The following is an 11869-nucleotide window of genomic DNA, read 5'->3' on the forward strand; positions in this document are numbered from 1 at the left end:
TACTCAGTAAAGTTCGGGCACTGGATACATGAACTAACTCCTTCCTTGGGTGAACTAACTCTATGGGTGAAGCTGGGAGCTGGAAGATCTCTTCTTGATTTTATGGTGCGGTGCCAGGGGCAGGGTCTCCAGCAAGGTTGTTTAAAATCTCTCTACAGGCTCTCATAAGCTTGGATTTGTGTTGTTCCAAGATGCAGGAGCACCTGGAACATTATTTTCTGATTTTTCACATAAGAGACTTGTCCAGAAATTGTTGTTGAATCGGTGTATTTCTGGAAGGAAAAAGGGTCCAAGGTTTCCTACTTTGCCACCTTGCTGATGTCCAAAATCCTTCACTTTCTTTCTGATTTTAATAATTTGAGTCATATTTTTTTCTTCTTTTTCTGGTAAGATTAGCCAAATGTTTATAATTTTTGGTTAATCTTTTTAAAGAACCAAGTTTTGGATTTGTTAATTCTCTGAAGTGCTTTTCTGTTCTATATTTTGTTTATTTTTGGCTCTAATTTTATTATTTCCTCACTTCTTCTAGCTTTGGGTTTAGCTTACTCTTCTTTTTTTTTAAGTTTCCTAAGGTGTAAAGTCATCGCTTTCAGATCTTTTTTCATCCATTTTTAATGTATACATTTATAGCTATAAATGTACCTCTGAACACTGCTTTCACTGTATCCTGTAAGTCTGAGCTTCCTGTGTTATTGTGTTGATTTCTGTGTAAGTATTTTCTAATTGTTATTATAATTTTTTCTTTTATCCACTGGTTCTTTAACAGAATGTTGTTTAATTTCCACACATATGTGAATATCCCAGGGTTTTGTTGTTGTTGTTGTTATGATTTCTAGCTTCTGTTCAGTATACTCAGAGAAGACCTTATGGTTTCAGTCTTTTAAATATTGAGATATGGCCTGACATATTGTCTGTCCTTTGGAGTATTTCATTAGTACTTAATAAGAATGCTGTTGTTGGGTGGAGTATTGTGCAGATGCCCTTTAGGGCTAGTGGTATATATATCCTTCATGTAACTCTATTTTCTTATTGACCTTCATTCTATATTTCTACTCATCATTAAAGATAAGGTATTTGGTATCCAACTATTACTGAGGAGTTGTTGATTTCTCCCTTTACTTCTGTCAATATTTGTTGATATATTTTGGGACTCTACTGTTTAGTTCATGTATATTTAAAACTGGTGTATTTGGGGGGCACCTGGGTGCCTCACTTGGTTAAGTTTCCAGCTCTTGATCTTGGCTCAAGCCATGATCTCACCATTGGTGAGTTCGAGCCCTGCACTGGGCTCTGCACTGGCAGTGCAGAGTCTGTTTGGGAGTCTCTCCCTTTCTACCCTTCCCCTGCATTCACTCTCCCTCTCTGTCTCTCCTTCTTCCCCCCATTCTCCCTCTCTCTCTGTCCCTCCTCCCTCAAAATAAATAAGTAAACTTATCGGTATATTTTTTCTGATGTATTGACTTTTTAAATCAACATTTAATGTATTTCTTTGTCTCCTATAACAAGTTTTGACAATCTGTCTTGTTTGGTATTAGTATAAACACCCCAGCTTTTGTTATTTGCATGATTACTGATTAGGAAGCATTTCTGTTATTTTGCTATTTTTTTCTATAAGTTTCATATCTTTATTGTTACTGAATTCTTTCAACACTCCTTCTTTTGTTCAAACAATCTTTTTCTAATGTACCATTTCTCCCACATCATGTGTCATCTTTATTTATTACATAAAAAAAGTGTAAGGTATAAAAAGTGAGATGATTTGCCTAGGGTCACACAAAATTCTCTTTATTTCAGAAAATCTTATTGAGTATATAAAGTATATTGGTATATAAAGAGAAGAGTTAGAGATACTAAAGGAAAAAAGTCTCACAGCCCTTAACTCCTAATGTTTGCATCTATTAAAGGAGACCAAATTTTCTTTTGTATTTAAATCTGAAAGGTTTACCTGCTGCCTTCCTCTTTTTATTTTATATTTAAAATTAATACACTTCGGGGCGCCTGGGTTGCACAGTAGGTTGAGCATCCGACTTCGGCTCAGGTCATGGTCTCACGGTTTGTGGGTTCGAGCCCCGAGTCGGGCTCTGTGCTGACAGCTTGGAGCCTGGAGCCTGTTTCGGATTCTGTGTCTCCCTCTCTCTGTGACCCTCCCATGTCATGCTGTCTCTGAGAAGTTTAAAAACATTAAAAAAATAAAAATAAAGTTAATACACTTCAATTTTTTAAAGAATGGTTTTAGGTACACAGAAATAGTGGAAAATAGAGAATTCTCCTATATTCCCTCTCTCCTCTTCACCCCTCATAATCCCCCACACCACAAGCTGTACCAGTATGGTACATTTTGTACATCTTATTTTATTTATTTATTTATTTATTTATTTATTTATTTATTTAAAAATATTGATTTTGAGAGAGAGAGAGTGCATGAGCAGGGGAGGAACAGAGAGAGAGGGAGAGAGAGAATCCCAATCTGTTATCAGCGCAGAGCCCAACAAGTGGCTCAAACTCACACACCATGAGAACGTGGCCTGAGCCAAAACCAAGATTCAGATGCTTAACCGACTGAGCCACCCAGGTGCTCCATTTTTCACAATCTGTGCAAACGCTGACACATTACATTAGGGTCTGTTCCTGTGTTGTACCTTCTCTGGGTTTAGACAGATGTACCCACCACTGCAGTATGGTAAAGAATCATATCAAATCCTCTGTGATCCACCCATTCATCCCTCTCTCTTTCCCTGGTAACCACTGATCTTTTTGTCCTCATAGTTTTATATTTTCCAGAATGTCATATAGTTGGAATCATACAACAGGCTGTGCCCTTTTAAGATTGTCTTCTTTCACTTAGTAATATGTGTTCCTCCACATCTCTTCATGGCTTGACAGCTCATTCTTTTTAATGTTGAATAACATTCCATTGTAGGAGCGAACCAGTTTATTTATCTATATAAGGGATACCTTCTAAACACCATTTTGATTTCCTTCTTATTTCTATTTCTGCATATTCTTAAGGTTTTTTTTCTCAGTGGTTGCCCTGGGGATTACTATTAATATTTAACTTTATAATGACCAAGTCTTTAATGAATACCAACTAAGTTTCAGTAGTATATAAAAACTATTACTTTAAAACTCTGTTGTCCCTCCTGTTATTTCATATCAAATATTTTGTGCCTATTAACACAGATTTTAATTATTCTTTTATGCACTTACCTTTTACTTATTTGTTTGCAATATAAATTTTTTTAAAAAATTGAGATCTAACTGATCTATAATATTATGTAAGTTTTAATATGTACCACATACTGATTTGATACATTTATATTGCAACATGATTTCCACTGTAGCATTGGTTAACACCTCTGTCACACTACAAATTATCATTTCTTCTTGTGGTAGGAAAAATTAAGACGTAGTCTCTTACCAAGTTTAATGTTTATAATACAGTTTTGTTGTGTGTAATCACTGCTCTATGTATGAGATCTCCAGGACTTATTTATCTACTAGTTATAAGTATGTACCCTTAAACAACATCTGTCCTATTCCCTTATCCCCTCTCCCTGGTAACCATAATTCCATTCTCTGGTGTGTGTGTGTGTGTGTGTGTTCAGTGCTTTCTAGATTGCACATATAAGAGATGTCATACAGTATCTTTCTGTGTCTGACTTATCTCACTTAGCATAATGTCCTCGAGGTCTATCCATGTTGGTGCAAATGGCCATATTTCCTTTTATCTCATGGCTGAGTAGTGCTCCATTGTTTATATAGACTACATCTTCTTTATCCACTCTCTGTTAAAGGACACTTAGGTTGTGTCCATGTCTTGGCTATTGTGAATAATGCTGCAATAAACACAATGGTGTGTATATGTCTTTTATAACCTGTTTTCATTTCCTTTGGATATATACACAGAAGTAGTAATTCTATTTTTGATTTTTCAGGAAGATACATACAGTTCTCCATAATAGCTGAACCAGTATACAATCTTGCCAACAGTGCACAAGTGTTCCCTTTTTGCCTACATCCTTATGTGGATACAAGATATACTTGTATCTCTTGTCTTCTTGAGGATAGCCATTTTGACAGGTGTGAGGTGATATCTCATTGTAGTTGTGATTTACATTTATCTGATGAGTAGTGAGTGATGTTGAGCACCTTTTCATTTACCTGTTGGCCATTTGGATGTCTTCATTGAAAAAAATTAACTTTGGTTTCTCCTCTCTGTTTTAACCAAATTTTAACATTATTAAGTTGTATGAGATCTTTTTGAATTTTGGATACATGGTTTGCAAAAAATTATCTCCAATTCCAGAGGTTGCCTTTTGATTTTGTCCACTGTTTCTTTTGCAGTACAGAAGCTTTTAAGTTTGCTATAATCCACTTGTGGAAATTTCCCTTTATTGTTTGTGCTTTTGGTGTCATGTCCACAAAAGCATTGTCAACACTAATGTTGAGGGTCTTCTTTATGTTTTCTTGTAGGAGTTTTATGGTTTCAGGTCTTATGTTTGAGTCTTTGATCCATTTCAAGTTAATTATTATGAGTGGCATAAAATGGGGGTCCAGTTTTAATTTTTTGGTATGTGGTCATTCAGTTTCCCAACATTGTAATTTGAAGAGACAATCCTTTCCCAATTGGACATTCTTGGCTTCCTTATAAATACTAGTTGGCCATATATGCAGGGGTTTAATTCTAGGGTCTCTATTCTATTTCATTGGCTTATGTGTCTATTTTTATTACAGTACCATACTATTTTAATTACTATAGCTTACTAGTATAGTTTAAATCAAGAAGTGTGATCCTTTTGGGTTTTTATTTCCCCTCATTTTTGCTTTAGCTATTTGGGCTCTTCTTTTGTTTTTTAAGTTTTTTTTTAAACTCTCTTGGTTTTTCTTTTCTTTTTTCAATGTTTTATTTATTTTCGAGAGAGAGAGAGAGGAGAGAGAGAGCGTGAGCAGGGGAGGGTCAGAGAAAGAGGGAGTTACAGAATCTGAAGCAGACTTCAGGCTCTGAGCTAGCTGTCAGCACAGAGCCTGACGCGGGAGCCTGATGCAGGGCTCAAACCCGCGAACCATGAGATCATGACCTGAGCCCAAGTCGGACGCTTAACCAACTGAGCCACCCAGGTGCCCCTAAGCCCTTCTGTTGTTCTATACAAATTTGCCATACATAATGCCACTGGAATTTTAATACTGATCACAGGGTATGTATAGAGTTGGATATATTAACTTTCTCATTGTCATTATTTAAAAATCTATCCAGAATTTAAAAATTTTTAATTGTATTTTTTTTAACATTTGTATATTTTAAGAGAGAAAGAGAGAGAGAACAGTTGTGTGCGCAAGCACAATGGGAGGAGAGAGAGGGAGAGACAGAATATCAAGTGCAGAGCCTGACAGAGGGCTTGAACTCACGAACCATGAGATAATGACCTGAGCCGAAATCAAGAGTCAGACACAACTGACTGAGCCACACAGGTGTCCCTTAATTGTATTTCTTTTAACTGAAGTAGAGTTAACATACAATATTACACGAGTTTCAGGTGTACAACATAGTGATTTGACAACTCTGTTCGCTGTGTTATATTCACAAGTGTAGCTACAGTGTCACCATTAACTGTATTCCCTGTGCTGTGCCTTTTATCCACATGGCTTATTCATTCCGTAACTGGAAGACTGTGTCACCCACTGCCCTTCACCCATTCTGTCCATCCTTCCACCCTTCCCCCCCTTACAATTATTAGTTTGTTCTCTGTATTTATGGGTCTGTTTCTGCTTTTCATTTGTTTATTTGTTTTTTAGAATCCACATGTAAGTGAAACTATATGGTATATGTCTTTCTCCAACTTATTTCATTAATGGGTAAACCATGTTATTACAAATGTGGCAAGGTCTCATTCTTTTTTATGGCTGAGTAATATTGCAGTGAGTGTGCCTGTGGGCACATATGCGCGTGCGCATGTGTGTGTGTATACACCATATCTTCTTTATTTATTTATTAATCAGTGAACACTTATGTTATAATAATGTTGCAGGAAGCACCTGGGTGGCTCAGTTGGTTAAGCATCTGACTTTGGCTCGGGTCACGATCTCACAGTTCATGGTTTGAGCCCTACATCGGGCTCAAACCATGAACTCACAGTCTGGAGCCTGCTTCAGATTCTGTGTCTCCCTCTCTCTCTGCCCTTTCCCCACTCATGCTCTGTCTGTCTCATGAATGAATAAATGTTTTAAAAAATTTAAAAACACACTTTAAAAAAAAAGAATGCTGCAATAAACATAAAGATGCATGTATCTTTTCAAATTAGTGTTTTTTTTTTTTTTCCAGTAAATACCCAGTGGTGGAATTACTGGATCAAATGGTAGCTCTATTTTTAAATTTTGAGGAACCTACATACTGTTTTACACAATAGCTACGCCAATTTATATTCCCATTAATAGTGCACAAGGGTTCTTTTTCTCCACATCCTTGCCAACACTTGTTTTTTCTTGTCTTTTTGATTCTAGCCATCCTGACAAGTGTAAGGTGACATCTTATTTGCATCTCCCTGATGATTAGTGATGTTGAGCATCTTTTCATGTGTCTGTTTATTATCTTCTATGGAAAAATGGCTATTCAGGTCTTCAGCCAATTTTTTAATCAGATTTTTGGGGGGTTTTTTTTGGTGCTGAGTTGTATAATTTCTTTATATATTTTGGATATTAACCCCTTATTGTATACGTCATTTACAAATATCTTCTCCCATTCAGTAGGTTGACTTTTTGCTTTGTTTATGGTTTCCTTTGCTGTGCAAAAGCCTTTATTTTGATGTAGTCCCAATAGTTTATTTTTGCTTTTGTTTCCCTTGTGTCAGGAGACATATCTAGAAAAATATTTCTATGGTGAGTGTCAAAGAAAGCCCAGAAATAAATGCATGCTTATATGGGCAACTAATCTGTGACACAGGAGGCAAGAATATACATTATGGGAAAGACAGTATCTTCAAGAAATAGTGTTGGAAAAACTGGACAGGATGCAAAACAAACTGAACAGATACATGCAAAAGACTACTTTCTCACACCATACACAAAAATAAACTGAAAATGGATTAAAGATCTAAGTGTGACACCTGAAGCCATAAAACTCCTAGAAGAAAATATGGGCAGTGATTATGTATAGTATCCTGTCATCTGCAAATAGTGAAAGTTTGACTTCTTCCTTAGTGATTCACATGGCTTTTGTTTCTTTTCATTGTCTGACTATAGTGTGGCTTCAGACTTCCAGCACTATGTTAAATAATAACGGTGAGAGTGGACATTCCTGTCTTATTCCTGCCTTAGGGGAAAAGCTCTCATTTTTCCCCACTGTGAGTATGGTGTTCATTGTGAGTTCTTCATGTAAGACCTTTATTATGTTATGTTCCCTCTAAATCTACTTTGTTGAGGTTTTTTTTTTTTTTAAATCATGAGTGGATGTACTTTGTAGAAAGCTTTTTTTTAAAAAAAAATTTGTTGAAATATCATATGGTTTTTATCCTTTCTGTTACTGATGTCATGTATCATGTTGATTGACTCATGAATATAGCCTTTATTTTAATGGTTACCTTAAATGCCTGAAGCCAGAAGTATGTATGTATATGTACACACACACACACACAGACACACACACACTCTACACTTTTAGTTTTTGCAGATTGTGTGTTGGGATACTCCTTTAATGCTTAGCTAGGCTTTTTAAAATTAATTCTGCCTTAGCTTTCACTTCCTGAATGAGTGGAGCATGAAGTTCAGCCAGAAGTGAAAGACGGGGGTATTCTCCGGTCCTGCGTATGCAGCCCGCCCAGTGCATGCCTGCGGACTTCCTGATTTCCTGGAATATGCAGAAGCTTGTAGAGCCCTTCTCCCCTGGGTATCTCCTTTTACAGAATCTTCCTTCCCCAGGGTTTGGTCTCTTTCACTTGTCTTAGGCTACTACAGCCGGTAGCTTTGCTCCTACTTGCTTTTAGCAAATGCCACCCCTTGCTGCAGTCCCTCAGGGGGTCACTGGAGAGATCCAAATACAGGCGGTCAGTTCACTGAGAACAGTCTGAATCGCTCCGTCTGGCACTGCAGCCACACCTGGAGCTGTCTGCTTGACTGCCAGTGAGGCGGAGGGCGGGGACAGCACGCGGGAAATGTAAAATGCCACCACGCCTGTGTGCTGGCACTGGAGCGGCTTCTTTCTTCATTGTGCTTTCCTCCCAAGTTTCTGGCCAGACTTTAGACTTCTACGAAAGTTGATTCTGACAGGTTTGCCAGTTGTTGCTGTGGAGGGAGAGATCCCTGGTATTCCCTACTCCACTACTTTTAGGGACTTGGCTCCTCTCATTTTCTTAAAATTACCAAGTTGTACTCTTATAAAGAACTTAGTCTCCTACAGACATTGATTTTAATAATATATCACATGAATGCATATGTCAACAGGAAAATATAAGCCGGGTACATGGCTTATGACATTTCTACACTTCACATTCACTGTTTTCCTCCTCTCAATCACTTTTCAATTGTCATTGATGGTTGGGCTCTTTTCCACAACATTGCTGTCCATTCCACCGTGAGAGTTTTTGATGTGGAATCCCTTAAAGGCACACTGTCTGTCACCACTCCCAGGACTCACTCCCAGCCTGACACCCCCATGCAAACAATGACAAACACCCCAACTGACACGTTGGCCGATGCTGATTGTCGTATGAATCTCAATGTCAACAAAATATGAAAAATATACATCTAATAATTGGCAATATGTGGGATGTATGTTTCTGAGAAGCCAGATGAGGAAATGATTAGTTTGGCTAAAAAAAAGTCACAGAAGGCGACAGAAAGGTGCCATTTTGGTAGGGCTAGAGAGTTGATGGAAGGACGCGGCCAGCCAAGCAGCAGAGGAAGAGCCCTGTCAGCAGAGCCCTCAGCGTCACACACGGGGCACCAGGCAGGTCTGGAGGCTATTCAGAGTTGAGTCACGGGTCAGTTGTTTGTGGTAGGAAACGGATTGAAAAAAGTGGGCAGTGGAGAGGTCACACTTAGAAAGTGAAACACTACTGGCTTAGCAAAGAACTTTTCAGAAGATTCTAAGGAACATAGTAATGTGATATCTTCCTCTTCAAAGACTGCTTAGAGGCCATGAGCGAAATGGATTGATTTTGGGTGGGCAAAGTGCCAGCCAGGGTGTGGCTGAGGAGGTGGGCTGTGGCAAGGAAGACAGGCAGGTGTGGCTGACGTGGGATAAGTCCACGTCACAAGAAAACAGGTTGGGGAGGCAAACCGCCTCTCCTTTGTGTTTTTATTAGTGGGATTGTGAGCAAATTTTACATGACAGCTTGGACAACTGACCCACATAAGCAAATACCTGGCTCTGTGTGATCTGGGGGCTCACTGTCATAAATTACAGGGGCTGAGGTGAATGCAATTTTTACCAATCATAGTGGGTTTTTAATAAGATACATAAATACGTGTGACCCCAGCACACATGGACCTTGTGTTTTCATCACTTTAACCCCTGTCTTGCCTTTTCAAAACTAATATATTTGATTAAGGTTTATCGAAAAAAGTCTGTATTTGTAATCTCACTGTTGTCTGAGACAAAACAGGCAGAAATATACCAGGAAGTTAAAATAAGCCCTAAGGCAGGTTAACAATACATCTAATGTGATAGTTGAGAATAATAATCTAAAGAGGGCGCTGAAGTCAACAGTGTCTCTCTTGAAACTTCCTTTTCACATTTTTGATAGCACTGCTCACAGAACATTTGCACTGTTTCAGACTTTAACTTGGAGGAGACCTGTTCTTGTTCACATCCTGTGCCACAGGAAGCACCCAAAAATGGTCTCTCATCAGAACAGAGTTCTGGTCACTGTTATAAATGTGCAGGAGGAACTCCAATGGACTTTCTAATTCTGACAGTGCTCAACAATACTAGAGCATATTTTAAGCATTTTCAGCTTCCTGAATTTCTAATGTGTTTAGAAAGTCCACAGGGAGTGGACTTCATCTGAATATCTCAACTGTGCTCAGCATAGGTGCAGCCTCATAAACATGGGAATCCAATGCTTCCAATGTTTTGAAGGAATGCTTTCCTACTTGATGCCTTCATTTCGGCAGTCATCAGAATACCAGACTCAAGAAGGCTCAAGTAATTACTTGAAACAGATCCCTAACGATGAGAAATGATGAACAAATAGGTATTTATCTTGAGTAAATTTATAGTAGAGCTGGGAAAGGGCAGAAAGAGAAGATGTTTAAGAAAGGACTATGAACTACTGTCAAAAATCCCCTCAACTTTAGATTGTTTTATTATTTTTTAGAAAAGCCTTTAATTTGCCCTAAAATGTCACAACAAATCCATAGTTTACTAGTCATGGACCCCTCTCTCTCCTTCTGGAAAAGGGAAAAATTTTTTGAAATCTAAAAGTTATTATTCGTGCATAATACATTTTTTTTTTACAAATAGTTTATTGTCAAATTAGTTTCCACATGCATAATACATTTTTAAAAATGTTGGCCTAGCATCCCTTTAAAACTCAATCCTAATCTGATATTTGAATCTACTAATTATCTCACTGAATCATTTTCATAAGAGTATGGTTCCTCCGTATATTCATTTTGCATCCTCTGATTGGAGAGAGCTTCGATAGTGTTTCTGAGTTCCTAAAAAAATAAGAACCAAGACATATATATGTCCTAGGCTTTTCTTTGTTTATGCATGAGCCCACACTATACGTGTCCCTGGGTTTTACCCTAGGAAATGAATCAATAGTGTAACATAAACATCATGTGGCCTCCAAGTGATTCTAAAGCAACATGTTTGTCCTTGTAGAAAATCTATAAAACATCCACAGAACTTCATTAGAAATCACCTCTGGAACTGCCCGCAGAGAGCAGTTTGTGGAGCATTAGGTGTTTGGCGCCGAAGTCTGGTGAGTGAGAAGCCGAAGCCAAGCACTGAGGTGAGAATGAGGCCACGTTTGAATAAGGGCAGTGATCTAATAAATGGAGTTGACCAGAAAGGCCTGCCCCAAATTGCAGGAAACTCAAGGAACAAAATCAATCCATACTGTGTCTTCACGCACTTCACAGTATAAAGAGCTAGCAATTTAATACTCTGTCAGAGCTGCTCGTGCAAATCTCGTTCTCCTAAAGAGGACCCAACTGCTTTAGATTCAGAAGGACTTCTTTTTGGAATACCGAGCACAGCGAAAAGAGCCAGGAACTGAAAATAGGACTGGAGCAAGGCACCGCCGCAAGATGGCACTGCTGCCGCAGGCCTAGCGCGAACGCCAGTGCGCGGGAGCTCGCGGGAAGCGCGGGGTCCGAGCCGGCCGTCGGGCCTGGCGGGGCCCGCGCGCGCTGGAGCAGCTTGCATTTAGCGCGGCCGGCCGCTCAAGCGTACGTCGTGACCCCACCTCTCCCCTCTGCTGCGTCCCGCTGTCCCTGCGGCCTCCAGCCGCGACGCCGACCCTCGACCCGGAGCCTCGACCCTAGGGCCAAATTGGGCCCCGAATTCCCGGAATCGCGCGAGGCAGCCCCCACTGCGCCCTCCTCGCCGCTCGGGACGCAGACCAGGGTCCTCAGGGCCGGAGCCGTGGCTGGAGCACGTCTCCGCGCTCTGTCCTCGGTCCCGCAGTCGCCCTCCCCCAGTTTGAGCTCCCTCTGACAACAGGAACCGGCCCGGGACGCGCGCCGCAGCCAAGTCCTGGTTTTGATTTCACTGCCGCTCCAAAGAGCGAAGTGGCTCCAAACCCAACAAACAGGAAGGAAAGAAGGAGTCGGAGTGCGGGCAGAGGGAGGGTCATTCCCAGCAGAGGCGCTCGGGCCGGGCCGGGGGCGGGGAGGAAGTGCTGCCCCTTCCCCTCCAGCCCCGGAC

This window comes from Crocuta crocuta, unplaced genomic scaffold (assembly GCF_008692635.1).
Source record: "Crocuta crocuta isolate KB4526 unplaced genomic scaffold, BGI_CrCroc_1.0 scaffold381, whole genome shotgun sequence".
NCBI classification, from domain to species: domain Eukaryota; kingdom Metazoa; phylum Chordata; class Mammalia; order Carnivora; family Hyaenidae; genus Crocuta; species Crocuta crocuta.